Raw genomic sequence first — 16448 nt, 5'->3', positions numbered from 1 at the left:
AGGTGTCTGGAGCGGATCTGAAGCAGAATGTTAGAGATAGGCCAGATAAGCTTCCTTGAAAAGGTGAATTTTCAGAGAGTCTGGGGGAATACAATATAAGACTTCATGGAATAAGTGCAAACTGTAAACACTGTACAATCTGGGGCATCCCTTCAATCTAGTACAATCTAGTAAATATTATAATACTTGAAACACTTTTAAAATGTTGATTTTTTCCTTTTCTTGTTCACTGTATTGGCAAACGCAGCAAGGTAAACTAAAGAGAGTATTTGCTACAATCAATAGCACTAACAGGCTTCAGTGAAGTCATCATATCAATCAGTGATCTCATGTAAAAGTAGAATGTCTGGAAGGCCTTGCCCTACTGACCACACACCAAAAAACTTGGAGAATGCAGGCATCGATCCCGCTACCTCTTACATGCAAAGCAAGCGCTCTACCATGTGAGCTAATTCCCCTCTCACATGGAAGTGCGTCAGTGCTGGCTGCTTCACTTTCTGCAGGGCAAATCTGGCTGGGAACTTGCACTGCTGAATCCAGTTATCAGACACAGCTGAATGTCCAGGGCTGTGGATGATTGGGTGAGAAGGAGAGTTGAATTCATCGGAGCCCAGTAAGTAGACCCTTGGTCGCCATACTAGGCATCTTCCCTGGTTGTCTAGTGGTTAGGATTCGGTGCTCTCACCGCCGCGGCCCGGGTTCGATTCCCCGTTCAGGGAAAGAAAAGCTTTTGTTTTGAAAACCCAATCTGATTCTTTTTCTGTTGATATCTTAAGTTACTGTTGACAGAAATGTCATTTTATTTCCCCCCCATTGATTTTAGATTTGCGCAAAACCCATCTCTTGCTAATTCAATTCCCAAAACAGAAAGGATAATGGAAGTGACTTTAAGAATTGTATTCATTGCGCATGTCAATTGAAATATTGCAAGAAGAGAATGCGCTAGTCGGGGAAAGTTATACATACACACCTACATACTTATAGAACATAAATTGCTTCATATCATTTCTTAGCCGACATTTTGGTTTTATTTGAACATTTGTAGTAATAATAATCATACTCAATCAATGTATTATATTATGATGATTTCCAGTCACCAGGACTCAGGACGAGATTGCCACGACCATTGAGTACCCGCCACCTACCCCATCACACAAACACACACACACACAAAAAATGTATATTGGTAACAATAATTTAAAAAGGGGGGAATTAAAATGGCCGAAGTGGGCAATGTAATAAGTGTATACAGATCCATAAACCGACCCCTGAGCATGTATATACCTATTAGCATGTACAGTGTTGTTTGTTACAGCGGTTTCCAAATTATTTCCATTTGAAAGATTTCATTTCTTCTGAAATGGTGCAAGCAAATTGTATGAAAAATTGAACAAAAGTTACAAAAGAATACATGGATGTTTCGTATCCAGAGTCAGGTGGATGAGATGAGATGGGGACATGTTCATATTGTAACTGTACATTACTAAAAAGAAGGCTTTTTTTTCTATACAGATAAGGTGTTTTAAAAAAAAACATGCAATACACACTCAGACACACAAATGCAAAATGCACACACAAAAGCAAAAAAGATGGTCCTGCAAACACTAATTAACACCAAAGGGATGTGCCTATTGCTAAAATATGAGCAGCAGTAAGCAGCAGCTGCGGCGGCGGCACCCTGATATCTATGGATGGGACTGATACCCCCTGCAGACACAGGCACACACCGCGCACACACGCGCACAGAGGGGTCTGTAGTGTGACAGGGCACGCCAGCTTCGCCACCAGGCACTCCTTCTTGAATTAAAAAAAAACCTATCTCCTTACCTCTTTGTGGATGCACCCTCTTTACCAACAAGAGGGACAGGACCCAGCTCTCCTCAGCTTCCATTTCCCCTTTCCTTTCCTCTCTCACTTGAAAACTTTCTACCCCTGAGAGAGTGGGTGGGAGGGAGATAAGAGCAAGAAACAGCGCCCCAAAACCTGTCCCATTAACAGCAGAAGCAGCAAAGGCTTCTGTCCCCTCTGCTCCTCTCCTCTCACTCCATTCATTTGCATGGGAGGCAGGAGCATTCTCTCCTCTCTCTCTCTCTCTCTCTCTCTCTCTCTCTCTCTCTCTCTCTCTTCTCTTCTCTCTCTCTCCTCTCTCTCTCTCTCCTCTCTCTCTCTCTCTCTCTCTTCTCCTCTCCTCTCTCTCCTCTCTCTCTCTCTCTCTCTCTCTCTCTCTCTCTCTCTCTCTCTCTCTCTCCTCTCTCTCTCTCTCTCTCTCTCTCTCTCTCTCATGATGTCACAATGTGTCTCTAACATCACAGACATATGCTGACATCATCACACAGGCCTGACTGGCCATTAAGAGACAGAAAGGCAGATAGAGACACACTGACAAATGCATACACTGAAGGCACAGGCAGCATGCAGCTTCTGCGCCATAAAAGTACATTTGAATCAAAAAGAAGATGATGTCTTTTAAGTGTGGCTCTATTGAAGTTTTGGGGTTTAAGTGTCAAGACAATCTTGGCAAAAAAACGGAGGCATCATTTTCAACCATTTCATCAATATGTGCTTTTAGATGACACTATCCTACATCTCTGCATGGATTTAATAATAATAATATTATTAATATTAATAATAATAATAGATACCATGGGAAAATAATAGGAGAGAGCACATAGTGGGAATAATTATCCAGTTTGTCACCATAAGGGGAATATACATAGCGCTTCACAGCAACAATACAAGTGACAAAACTGGAATATAATAAATATATGCCCAGGGATACAGTATCCTACAGTACATCTGTCATGGATATAATAATAAGAGACATCATGGGAAAATGATAGGAAACATAATGGTAAAAAGCGCTACAGACATAAAAGGAAACATCCGGAAAAAGAGTTGCTGCTCCCCCGAAGAGCTTACAGTCTAAGTCTATACATAACAAGATACTATGTGTATCCATTTTGTGACCATTTCTGTCATTAGAAAATAGAAACAACATGCAGAACACATCCAACTTGCTGCCATTTGCTCATTAAATATTTTGACCAACACCAGTCTGTGATCTGTTGATGTTTAATGCTATGGTCACAAGCACAGCAGTATCGCCAATAATGCAAGACGGTTTTATGTATGTCTTTCTTCGCGCTGAAGCGGGTGTCTCTTGAGCTCTGGTGGAGGAACTATTCACCTGTCTTGATGTCTCAGAGCTTTCAGAGAGTAAAAAACCTAGCACTAGTTTAGTTATTTGATGCCCGCCTCATATAAACAAAATACAGCACACAACCCACTTTGCTTGCTCTCACTTATTGTATCATTTTGCCAATACCTATATGTGCAACTAAATAATGAAAAGGTTGCTCAATAAACCGCTGCTGGTATTGACAAAAATCATCTGCCGAAACACGGATCGAACAAGGGACCTTTGAGATCTTCACTCTAACGCTCTCCCAACTGAGCTATTTCGGCTATGCATGATTTTTGGACAGGTGTCTGGAGCGGATCTGAAGCAGAATGTTAGAGATAGGCCAGATAAGCTTCCTTGAAAAGGTGAATTTTCAGAGAGTCTGGGGGAATACAATATAAGACTTCATGGGAATAAGTGCAAACTGTAAACACTGTACAATCTGGGGCATCCCTTCAATCTAGTACAATCTAGTACATATTATAATACTTGAAACACTTTAAAATGTTGATTTTTTCCTTTTCTTGTTCACTGTATTGCAAACGCAGCAAGGTAAACTAAAGAGAGTATTTGCTACAATCAATAGCACTAACAGGCTTCAGTGAAGTCATCATATCAATCAGTGATCTCATGTAAAAGTAGAATGTCTGGAAGGCCTTGCCCTACTGACCACACACCAAAAAACTTGGAGAATGCGGGCATCGATCCCGCTACCTCTTACATGCAAAGCAAGCGCTCTACCATGTGAGCTAATTCCCCTCTCACATGGAAGTGCGTCAGTGCATGGCTGCTTCACCTTTCTGCAGGGCAAATCTGGCTGGGAACTTGCACTGCTGATCCCAGTTATCAGACACAGCTGAATGTCCAGGGCTGTGGATGATTGGGTGAGAAGGAGAGTTGAATCATCGGAGCCCAGTAAGTAGACCCTTGGTCGCCATACTAGGCATCTTCCCTGGTTGTCTAGTGGTTAGGATTCGGTGCTCTCACCGCCGCGGCCCGGGTTTCGATTCCCGTTCCCGTTCAGGGAAAGAAAGCTTTTGTTTTGAAAACCCAATCTGATTCTTTCTCTGTTGATATCTTAAGTTACTGTTGACAGAAATGTCATTTTATTTCCCCCCATTGATTTTAGATTTGCGCAAACCCATCTCTTGCTAATTCAATTCCCAAAACAGAAAGGATAATGGAAGTGACTGTAAGAATTGTATTCATTGCGCATGTCAATTGAAATATTGCAAGAAGAGAAAGCGCTAGTCGGGGAAAGTTATACATACACACCTACATACTTATGAACATAAATTGCTTCAATATCATTCTTAGCCGACATTTTGGTTTTATTTGAACATTTGTAGTAATAATAATCATACTCAATCAATGTATTATATTATGATGATTTCCAGTCACCAGGACTCAGGACGAGATTGCCACGACCATTGAGTACCGCCCACCTACCCCATCACACAAACACACACACACACAAAAAAATGTATATTGGTAACAATAATTTAAAAAGGGGGAATTAAAATGGCCGAAAGTGGGCAATGTATAAGTGTATACAGATCCATAAACCCGACCCCTGAGCATGTATATACCTATTAGCATGTACAGTGTTGTTTGTTACAGCAGCGTTTCCAAATTATTTCCATTTGAAAGATTTCATTTTTCTGAAATGGTGCAAGCAAATTGTATGAAAATTGAACAAAAGTTACAAAAGAATACATGGATGTTTCGTATCCAGAGTCAGGTGGATGAGATGAGATGGGGACATGTTCATATTGTAACTGTACATTACTAAAAGAAGGCTTTTTTTTCTATACAGATAAGTGTTTTAAAAAAAACATGCAATACACACTCAGACACACAAATGGCAAATGCCCACACACAAAAGCAAAAAAGATGGTCCTGCAAACACTAATTAACACCAAAGGGATGTGCCTATTGCTAAAATATGAGCAGCAGTAGCAGCAGCTGCGGCGGCGGCGGGCGGCGGCACCCTGATATCTATGGATGGGACTGATACCCCCTGCAGACACAGGCACACACGCGCACACACGCGCACACACGCGCACACACGCGCACACACGGCACACCGCACCACACGCGCACACACGCGCACAAGAGGGGTCTGTAGTGTGACAGGGCACGCCAGCTTCGCCACCAGGCACTCCTTCTTGAATTAAAAAAAAACCTATCTCCTTACCTCTTTGTGGATGCACCCTCTTTACCAACAAGAGGGACAGGACCAGCTCTCCTCAGCTTCCATTTTCCCCTTCCTTTCCTCTCTCACTTGAAAAATTTTCTACCCCTGAGAGAGTGGGTGGGAGGGAGATAGAGCAAGAAAACAGCGCCCCAAAACCTGTCCCATTAACAGCAGAAGCAGCAAAGGCTTCTGTCCCTCTGCTCCTCTCCCTCTCACTCCATTCATTTGCATGGGAGGCAGGAGCTTCTCTCTCTCTCTCTCTCCTCCTCTCTCTCTCCTCTCTCTCCTCTCTCTCTCTCTCTCTCTCTCTCTCTCTCTCTCTCTCTCTCCTCTCTCTCTCTCTCTCTCTCTCTCTCTCTCTCTCTCTCTCTTCTCTCTCTCTCTCTCTCTCTCTCTCTCTCTCTCTCTCTCTCTCTCTCTCTCTCTCTCTCTCTCTCTCTCCATTAAGAGACAGAAAGGCAGATAGAGACACACTGACAAATGCATACACTGAAGGCACAGGCAGCATGCAGCTTCTGCGCCATAAAAGTACATTTGAATCAAAAAGAATGATGATGTCTTTTAAGTGTGGCTCTATTGAAGTTTTGGGGTTTAAGTGTCAAGACAATCTTGGCAAAAAACGGAGGCATCATTTCTCAACCATTTCATCAATATGTGCTTTTAGATGACACTATCCTACATTCTGCATGGATTTAATAATAATAATATTATTAATATTAATAATAATAATAGATACCATGGGAAAATAATAGGAGAGAGAACATAGTGGGATATTATCCAGTTTGTCACCATAAGGGGAATTATACATAGCGCTTCACAGCAACAATACAAGTGACAAAACTGGAATATAATAAATATATGCCTAGGGATACAGTATCCTACAGTACATCTGTCATGGATATAATAATAAGAGACATCATGGGAAAAATGATAGGAAACATAATGGTAAAAAGCGCTACAGACATAAAAGGAAACATCCGGGAAAAAGAGTTGCTGCTCCCCCGAAGAGCTTACAGTCTAAGTCTATACATAACAAGATACTATGTGTATCCATTTTGTGACCATTTCTGTCATTAGAAAATAGAAACAACATGCAGAACACATCCAACTTTGCTGCCATTTGCTCATTAAATATTTTGACCAACACCAGTCTGTGATCTGTTGATGTTTAATTGCTATGGTCACAAGCACAGCAGTATCGCCAATAATGCAAGACGGTTTTATGTATGTCTTCTTCGCGCTGAGCGGGTGTCTCTTGGAGCTCTGGTGGAGGAACTATTCACCTGTCTTGATGTCTCAGAGCTTTCAGAGAGTAAAAAACCTAGCACTAGTTTAGTTATTTTGATGCCCGCCTCATATAAACAAAATACAGCACACAACCCACTTTGCTTGCTCTCACTTATTGTATCATTTTTGCAATACCTATATGAGCAACTAAATAATGAAAAGGTTGCTCAATAAACCGCTGCTGGTATTGACAAAATCATCTGCCGAAACCCGGGATCGAACAAGGGACCTTTGAGATCTTCAGTCTAACGCTCTCCCAACTGAGCTATTTCGGCTATGCATGATTTTGGACAGGTGTCTGGAGCGGATCTGAAGCAGAATGTTAGAGATAGGCCAGATAAGCTTCCTTGAAAAGGTGAATTTTCAGAGAGTCTGGGGGAATACAATATAAGACTTCATGGGAATAAGTGCAAACTGTAAACACTGTACAATCTGGGGCATCCCTTCAATCTAGTACAATCTAGTACATATTATAATACTTGAAACACTTTAAAATGTTGATTTTTTCCTTTTCTTGTTCACTGTATTGGCAAACGCAGCAAGGTAAACTAAAGAGAGTATTTGCTACAATCAATAGCACTAACAGGCTTCAGTGAAGTCATCATATCAATCAGTGATCTCATGTAAAAGTAGAATGTCTGGAAGGCCTTGCCCTACTGACCACACACCAAAAAACTTGGAGAATGCGGGCATCGATCCCGTTACCTCTTACATGCAAAGCAAGCGCTCTACCATGTGAGCTAATTCCCCTCTCACATGGAAGTGCGTCAGTGCTGGCTGCTTCACTTTCTGCAGGGCAAATCTGGCTGGGAACTTGCACTGCTGAATCCCAGTTATCAGACACAGCTGAATGTCCAGGGCTGTGGATGATTGGGTGAGAAGGAGAGTTGAATCATCGGAGCCCAGTAAGTAGACCCTTGGTCGCCATACTAGGCATCTTCCCTGGTTGTCTAGTGGTTAGGATTCGGTGCTCTCACCGCCGCGGCCCGGGTTCGATTCCCGTTCCCGTTCAGGGAAAGAAAGCTTTTGTTTTGAAAACCCAATCTGATTCTTTTTCTGTTGATATCTTAAGTTACTGTTGACAGAAATGTCATTTTATTTCCCCCCATTGATTTTAGATTTGCGCAAACCCATCTCTTGCTAATTCAATTCCCAAAACAGAAAGGATAATGGAAGTGACTTTAAGAATTGTATTCATTGCGCATGTCAATTGAAATATTGCAAGAAGAGAAAGCGCTAGTCGGGGAAAGTTATACATACACACCTACATACTTATGAACATAAATTGCTTCAATATCATTTCTTAGCCGACATTTTGGTTTTATTTGAACATTTGTAGTAATAATAATCATACTCAATCAATGTATTATATTATGATGATTTCCAGTCACCAGGACTCAGGACGAGATTGCCACGACCATTGAGTACCGCCACCTACCCCATCACACAAACACACACACACACAAAAATGTATATTGGTAACAATAATTTAAAAAGGGGGAATTAAAATGGCCGAAGGTGGGCAATGTATAAGTGTATACAGATCCAAAAAACCGACCCCTGAGCATGTATATACCTATTAGCATGTACAGTGTTGTTTGTTACAGCGGTTTCCAAATTATTTCCATTTGAAAGATTTCAATTTTCTGAAATGGTGCAAGCAAATTGTATGAAAATTGAACAAAAGTTACAAAAGAATACATGGATGTTTCGTATCCAGAGGTCAGGTGGATGAGATGAGATGGGGACATTTTCATATTGTAACTGTACATTACTAAAAGAAGGCTTCTTTTCTATACAGATAAGGTGTTTTAAAAAAACATGCAATACACACTCAGACACACAAAAGCAAAATGCACACACAAAAGCAAAAAAGATGGTCCTGCAAACACTAATTAACACCAAAGGGATGTGCCTATTGCTAAAATATGAGCAGCAGTAGCAGCAGCTGCGGCGGCGGCGGCGGCACCCTGATATCTATGGATGGACTGATACCCCCTGCAGACACAGGCACACACGCGCACACACGCGCACACACGCGCACACACGCGCACAGAGGGGGGGTCTGTAGTGTGACAGGGCACGCCAGCTTCGCCACCAGGCACTCCTTCTTGAATTAAAAAAAACCTATCTCCTTACCTCTTTGTGGATGCACCCTCTTTACCAACAAGAGGGACAGGACCAGCTCTCCTCAGCTTCCATTTCCCCCTTCCTTTCCTCTCTCACTTGAAAACTTTCTACCCCTGAGAGAGTGGGTGGGAGGGAGATAGAGCAAGAAACAGCGCCCCAAAACTGTCCCATTAACAGCAGAAGCAGCAAAGGCTTCTGTCCCTCTGCTCCTCTCCTCCTCACTCCATTCATTTGCATGGGAGGCAGGAGCTTCTCTCTCTCTCTCTCTCTCTCTCTCTCTCTCTCTCTCTCTCCTCTCTCTCTCTCTCTCTCTCTCTCTCTCTCTCTCTCTCTCTCTCTCTCTCTCTCTCTCTCTCTTCTCTCTCTCTCTCTCTCTCCCTCTCTCTCTCTCTCTCTCTCCTCTCTCTCTCTCTCTCTCTCTCTCTCTCTCTCTCTCTCTCTCTCTCTCTCATGATGTCACAATGTGTCTCTAACATCACAGACATATGCTGACATCATCACACAGGCTGACTGGCCATTAAGAGACAGAAAGGCAGATAGAGACACACTGACAAATGCATACACTGAAGGCACAGGCAGCATGCAGCTTCTGCACCATAAAAGTACATTTGAATCAAAAAGAATGATGATGTCTTTTAAGTGTGGCTCTATTGAAGTTTTGGGGTTTAAGTGTCAAGACAATCTTGGCAAAAAACGGAGGCATCATTTTCAACCATTTCATCAATATGTGCTTTTAGATGACACTATCCTACATTCTGCATGGATTTAATAATAATAATATTATTAATATTAATAATAATAATAGATACCATGGGAAAATAATAGGAGAGAGACATAGTGGGAATATTATCCAGTTTGTCACCATAAGGGGAATATACATAGCGCTTCACAGCAACAATACAAGTGACAAAACTGGAATATAATAAATATATGCCTAGGGATACAGTATCCTACAGTACATCTGTCATGGATATAATAATAAGAGACATCATGGGAAAATGATAGGAAACATAATGGTAAAAAGCGCTACAGACATAAAAGGAAACATCGGAAAAAGAGTTGCTGCTCCCCCGAAGAGCTTACAGTCTAAGTCTATACATAACAAGATACTATGTGTATCCATTTTGTGACCATTTCTGTCATTAGAAAATAGAAACAACATGCAGAACACATCCAACTTTGCTGCCATTTGCTCATTAAATATTTTGACCAACACACCAGTCTGTGATCTGTTGATGTTTAATGCTATGGTCACAAGCACAGCAGTATCGCCAAAAATGCAAGACGGTTTTATGTATGTCTTCTTCGCGCTGAAGCGGGTGTCTCTTGGAGCTCTGGTGGAGGAACTATTCACCTGTCTTGATGTCTCAGAGCTTTCAGAGAGTAAAAAACCCTAGCACTAGTTTAGTTATTTTGATGCCCGCCTCCTTATAAACAAAATACAGCACACAACCCACTTTGCTTGCTCTCACTTATTGTATCATTTGCCAATACCTATATGTGCAACTAAATAATGAAAAGGTTGCTCAATAAACCGCTGCTGGTATTGACAAAATCATCTGCCGAAACCCGGGATCGAACAAGGGACCTTTGAGATATTCAGTCTAACGCTCTCCCAACTGAGCTATTTCGGCTATGCATGATTTTTGGACAGGTGTCTGAGCGGATCTGAAGCAGAATGTTAGAGATAGGCCAGATAAGCTTCCTTGAAAAGGTGAATTTTCAGAGAGTCTGGGGGAATACAATATAAGACTTCATGGAATAAGTGCAAACTGTAAACACTGTACAATCTGGGCATCCCTTCAATCTAGTACAATCTAGTACATATTATAATACTTGAAACACTTTAAAATGTTGATTTTTCCTTTTCTTGTTCACTGTATTGGCAAACGCAGCAAGGTAAACTAAAGAGAGTATTTGCTACAATCAATAGCACTAACAGGCTTCAGTGAAGTCATCATATCAATCAGTGATCTCATGTAAAAGTAGAATGTCTGGAAGGCCTTGCCCTACTGACCACACACCAAAAAACTTGGAGAATGCGGGCATCGATCCCGCTACCTCTTACATGCAAAGCAAGCGCTCTACCATGTGAGCTAATTCCCCTCTCACATGGAAGTGCGTCAGTGCTGGCTGCTTCACTTTCTGCAGGGCAAATCTGGCTGGGAACTTGCACTGCTGAATCCCAGTTATCAGACACAGGTGAATGTCCAGGGCTGTGGATGATTGGGTGAGAAGGAGAGTTGAATCATCGGAGCCCAGTAAGTAGACCCTTGGTCGCCATACTAGGCATCTTCCCTGGTTGTCTAGTGGTTAGGATTCGGCGCTCTCACCGCCGCGGCCCGGGTTCGATTCCCGGTCAGGGAAAGAAAGCTTTTGTTTGAAAACCCAATCTGATTCTTTTTCTGTTGATATCTTAAGTTACTGTTGACAGAAATGTCATTTTATTTCCCCCCATTGATTTTAGATTTGCGCAAACCCATCTCTTGCTAATTCAATTCCCAAAACAGAAAGGATAATGGAAGTGACTTTAAAGAATTGTATTCATTGCGCATGTCAATTGAAATATTGCAAGAAGAGAATGCGCTAGTCGGGGAAGTTATACATACACACCTACATACTTATGAACATAAATTGCTTTCAATATCATTTCTTAGCCGACATTTCGGTTTTATTTGAACATTTGTAGTAATAATAATCATACTCAATCAATGTATTATATTATGATGATTTCCAGTCACCAGGACTCAGGACGATATTGCCACGACCATTGAGTACCCCGCCACCTACCCCATCACACAAACACACACACACACAAAAAATGTATATTGGTAACAATAATTTAAAAAGGGGGAATTAAATGGCCGAAGTGGGCAATGTATAAGTGTATACAGATCCATAAACCGACCCCTGAGCATGTATATACCTATTAGCATGTACAGTGTTGTTTGTTACAGCGGTTTCCAAATTATTTCCATTTGAAAGATTTCATTTTTCTGAAATGGTGCAAGCAAATTGTATGAAAATTGAACAAAAGTTACAAAAGAATACATGGATGTTTCGTATCCAGAGTCAGGTGGATGAGATGAGATGGGGACATGTTCATAATGTAACTGTACATTACTAAAAGAAGGCTTTTTTTCTATACAGATAAGGTATTTTAAAAAAACATGCAATACACACTCAGACACACAAATGCAAAATGCACACACAAAAGCAAAAAAGATGGTCCTGCAAACACTAATTAACACCAAAGGGATGTGCCTATTGCTAAAATATGAGCAGCAGTAGCAGCAGCTGCGGCGGCGGCGGCGCGGCACCCTGATATCTATGGATGGGACTGATACCCCCTGCAGACACAGGCACACACGCGCAACACACGCGCACACACGCGCACACACGCGCACACACGCGCACACGCGCACAGAGGCGTCTGTAGTGTGACAGGGCACGCCAGCTTCGCCACCAGGCACTCCTACTTGAATTAAAAAAAACCTATCTCCTTACATCTTTGTGGATGCACCCTCTTTACCAACAAGAGGGGACAGGACCAGCTCTCCTCAGCTTCCATTTCCCCTTCCTTTCCTCTCTCACTTGAAAACTTTCTACCCCTGAGAGAGTTGGTGGAGGGAGATAGAGCAAGAAACAGCGCCCCAAAAACCTGTCCCATTAACAGCAGAAGCAGCAAAGGCTTCTGTCCCTCTGCTCCTCTCCTCTCCTCTCTCTCTCTCTCTCTCTCTCTCTCTCTCCTCTCTCTCTCTCTCTCTCTCTCTCTCTCTCTCTCTCTCTCTCTCTCTCTCTCTCTCTCTCTCTCTCTCTCTCTCTCTCTCCTCTCTCTCTCTCTCTCTCTCTCTCTCTCTCTCTCTCTCTCTCTCTCTCTCTCTCTCTCGTAATCTAAAATTAATTTGCAGAATTTCAATAGCCCTTGGCATTTTTTAATAGTTTCTTTAGTAAATAAAGAGTTCAATTGAAAAAAGATACATTTATTGAAGAGTTTTAAATATATACTTAGTAAAATATGTTACAAACTGACTTATAAATATAAATCTTATTTACAGATAGTCACAGAGCTTGGCATCAGTTACAGCTTGGGCCTAAGTAGCTCATGGGAGAATGAAGTCTGGATGGTGGGTATCCATAACGTTTAGAGATGTTATGATCTTCTGCCTCTGAACAAAGCACTGTAGCCTCCTTTTGGAGGTATGTTGACAGGCTTACTCCCTCTCCAGTTGTGCTTTCCTTTTCATAGCCTCTCTCTTCTCTCTCTGTTCTGGTGGAATAGGTATGGAGACCTCAAGCTCTTGGAGAGGCTGTTGACAGAAGGATGGAGTGAAGTTGTCCACTCTACTGGGTACATTGATAGGAAGCTGGATGGATATCACTGGGAAGTGTTTGGGATTCTCTATAACTGAAGCTTTGTTTTCCCCACGTTGTTTGATTTCACTGGTTTAATGCCAGGAGCTGGAATGGGGATAGTGGTTTGGCTGAACTTTTCAATGCATCTTTCTGCAGCTTCCTGTTCTATGGATATCACTGGGAAGTGTTTGGGATTCCCTATAACTGAAGCTTTGTTTTCCCATGTTGTTTGATTTCACTGGTTTTGATGTCAGGTCTTGTGTACTCATGTATTTAAATAGCCTAGGCCTGGCATTAATACGACTCCTTTAATTCCAGAAATACTGTCCTGTTTTTGGCCATGAACCTTTTAATCGCATCAGTAAGAGACCACTGAACATGAGAAGCAGAAGTCTGTCTTTGGCGTCCTTGCATTGGTCCAAGCTTATTTCCAAGTGTAATGGATCCTGCGGGTGCCCCTGGACCTGTGGGACCTGCTTTTTACCCAATGGGTGAAATACTTGAACAGAGTTAATCATTTGGAGGCTGAGGTTGCTGTGATGGGCTTTCACCTTTCCTTGTTCAGAAGGTTCCAATGACTTCTTGCCCTTCCCAAGAACTTCTGAATTCACTCCAGGCTGATTAGCACTTTTTCTTTTGAGAGCTTTGGGTTATTATCAGTACACAAGCCAGCGCTTGCTCAAAACTGAAAACGCTGGTCTGTTCTTTGTTTTCTCTCACTAGCTGCTTGATATTGCTGTTCTGTTTACGTTTGATCCCCATCTATTGAGGTGTCTTTCGCTCAGGACTATGAGTAACTGCAGGAGACTTTGCATATTTACGTTTGATCCCCATCTCCTGAGGTGTCTTCCGCTCAGGACTATGAGTAACTGCAGGAGTTTTTGCATATTTACGTTTGATCCCCATCTCCTGAGGTGTCTTCCGCTCAGGACCTATGAGTAACTGCAGGAGTCTTTGCATCTTTACGTTTGATCCCATCTCCCGAGGTGTCTTCCGCTCAGGACTATGAGTAACTGCAGGAGTCTTTGCATCTTTACTTTTGATCCCTATCTCATGAGTTTTCCTTCAGTTTAGGATTAATATGAGTAACAGCAGAGTCTTTGCATCCATTGTACCTTCGCGGCTTTGCTGCATCTTTTCAGATACCTTATTGGAAATGTGGGCACCTGAGAGACAAACACGTTTCATCTTTTTTAACAGAACAGCCTCGTCACCAGATTGTGGGCCATGGGTGACTTCCCTGGTAATAGGAGCAGAAGAATGATTTACTGGCTTTGACATTGGTTTTACCTTCTTTTGCAGTGCAGTTTGAGGGACTTGATCCTTTGCAGCTGAAGAAAGGATCTTTTCTTCTTTGTTTCCACTGTGGAGCACTTTGGTACTCCCTCAGACTTTGATGGACACTCAGGCTTCACTGAACTCAGCACGTTATTACGAACCTTCTGAGCAATATGTGAGGGGGCCTTCACCTCTGAAGATCTCTTCTCCATATCTTTTAACCCACCCCTTTTCCACACTGGCACACATAACTCTTTGTTGCTTTGCACATCAATATGTAACTTTGAGAGGTGGCTCAGCTTCCGAGCTGGTTGAGTTGGGTACATTAGAGGTGGTTCACTTTTTCATTAGCAGCAAGCTGAACTGCTCCTTGTATAATTAAACTGGCCTGGGAAATATGTTGGGCTCCAAGCGAGGTCTTGAACACACTGTAACAAAATCAAAAAGGAGAAATAATCAATTATCATAAATACCAACACATTGTACATAATAACACAAAGGAAGAAAAGCAAACACATGCTTAATCCCTTCAGTATTGGCGAGGACTACATACTGTAGAGTTCTATATATTTGTAACACTACAGTGGCGAATGACCATAATTAAATATCTTTATAACAGGTAATGGTATCGGTCAAGGAGAAGATTTTGAACAATGATTAGTAAAGATTCTCCATATCTCACCTTGTAAGGTCTGCAACACAATGCAGTGGGGAAAGGGAATTAAGCTAATTACACATGGAAATCAGTGCAAAGAACTACTGTACACAATGCAAAATTATGAGAGATATCCATGTTTTATCACAATAATGATGGTAGAGTGATGAAGACGAAGAGAAGTAGGTTTTATTGGTGGGGATATCATTAGTGATAAAGAGGGCAGATTATGATAAAAGGCCAACAAGAGGTTCACAAGTCCCTGTGTGTTATTTGTCAATGGGAAAACCAATACACTACAGTAGATACTCAGTTTGTTCATAAATTGATAATATGCAAAAGCGGCATTCAACTTAAGGAACATCCACAAAACGTTTAGCTGCAATAGCAACAACTGGGGAAATGCTATGATTTGGGCATCTAGATCTCTCCTTTTTTGCCCCTTGTGCTCCCCCAACTGAACCTGGTTTGCCTTACCCACCTGACACTCCTCCTACTTTTACATTTTCGGCTATCCTGGTTGCTTGGGGATCAGGGGCTGCCGAATAATGAGCCAGTGGATAGGACGGTCTTGGGCTTTTCCCCCTGGGGGAGGTTATTGGCTGCCCAGTGGTGTCTGTAAGAAGGAGCCAATCTGTGCGGTGTTGCCACCAGTTGGAGCATATTGGCCAGGAACTGGGTGGTATGTCCTATCCTGAACGTGCATTCCTCTAAGGGGTATGAATGGTGGCTGCTGAAGTTGTGCATACTGGGTGGCCATTATACAAGGCCCTATTGTAGCACGTCTTTCCAAATGTGTGTTGGGACGGAAAGTAACAGGCTGCATTGTGGCTTCTCCCCTAACCTGTCCTGCAAATCCTGTGTATCCTCCTGTAGCAGTGTGGTAGAATCTCCGTTCATGTCTGATACACGAGGGTAAGCGCGTGTTGCCTATGGGATCTGCTGTAGATACATTGGTGTTCCTGCAGACCCTTGTTGCAAAATCATGCCTTGGGCCCCATGTCTGTAGACTTCAGTATTCCTCCCTACTGGGTGGAAGCTGTTACTCCATGAAGGGTAAGCAGTGGTGACTGCAGGAGCACTGCAGGTCGGTGGAGGGTTCACAGCAGAGGAATTTAAAAACTGATCTGTAAGGAAGAAAGGTAAAAGTGAAGGGGCCAGAAAAGCACATTCAAGGCACATTTCTTTAACACACGGGGACTCAACTCCAGTCATCAAGCCCCCCACAATAGGTCAACTTTTCAGGATATTCCAGCTTTAGAACAGGTGGCACAATCACTCAATCAGCCTCTGATTGAGTCACCTGTGCTGAAGCAGGGACTGATTGAGCGAGCTGTGCTGAAGCAGGATGGATTGAGCCACCT

At 42.4% G+C, this 16448-nt stretch overlaps 3 non-coding genes across 3 annotated transcripts; 1 reads left to right on the top strand and 2 right to left on the bottom strand.

The window, feature by feature from the left end:
- Positions 1 to 6866: 6866 nt before the first annotated feature.
- Positions 6867 to 6940, bottom strand: TRNAF-GAA (transfer RNA phenylalanine (anticodon GAA)). The gene has a single exon. It is a non-coding gene; the product is annotated as a tRNA-Phe (tRNA).
- A 3415-nt stretch (positions 6941 to 10355) lies between these two features.
- Positions 10356 to 10429, bottom strand: TRNAF-GAA (transfer RNA phenylalanine (anticodon GAA)). Its single transcript has one exon. It is a non-coding gene; the product is annotated as a tRNA-Phe (tRNA).
- Positions 10430 to 11090: 661 nt separating this feature from the next.
- Positions 11091 to 11162, top strand: TRNAE-CUC (transfer RNA glutamic acid (anticodon CUC)). Its single transcript has one exon. It is a non-coding gene; the product is annotated as a tRNA-Glu (tRNA).
- The last annotated feature ends 5286 nt before the right edge of the window (positions 11163 to 16448 follow it).

Source organism: Ascaphus truei, unplaced genomic scaffold (assembly GCF_040206685.1).
Source record: "Ascaphus truei isolate aAscTru1 unplaced genomic scaffold, aAscTru1.hap1 HAP1_SCAFFOLD_324, whole genome shotgun sequence".
NCBI classification, from domain to species: Eukaryota; Metazoa; Chordata; class Amphibia; order Anura; family Ascaphidae; genus Ascaphus; species Ascaphus truei.
Note: the sequence above shows the minus strand (reverse complement) of the source record. Positions and strands in the feature narration are given on the sequence as shown.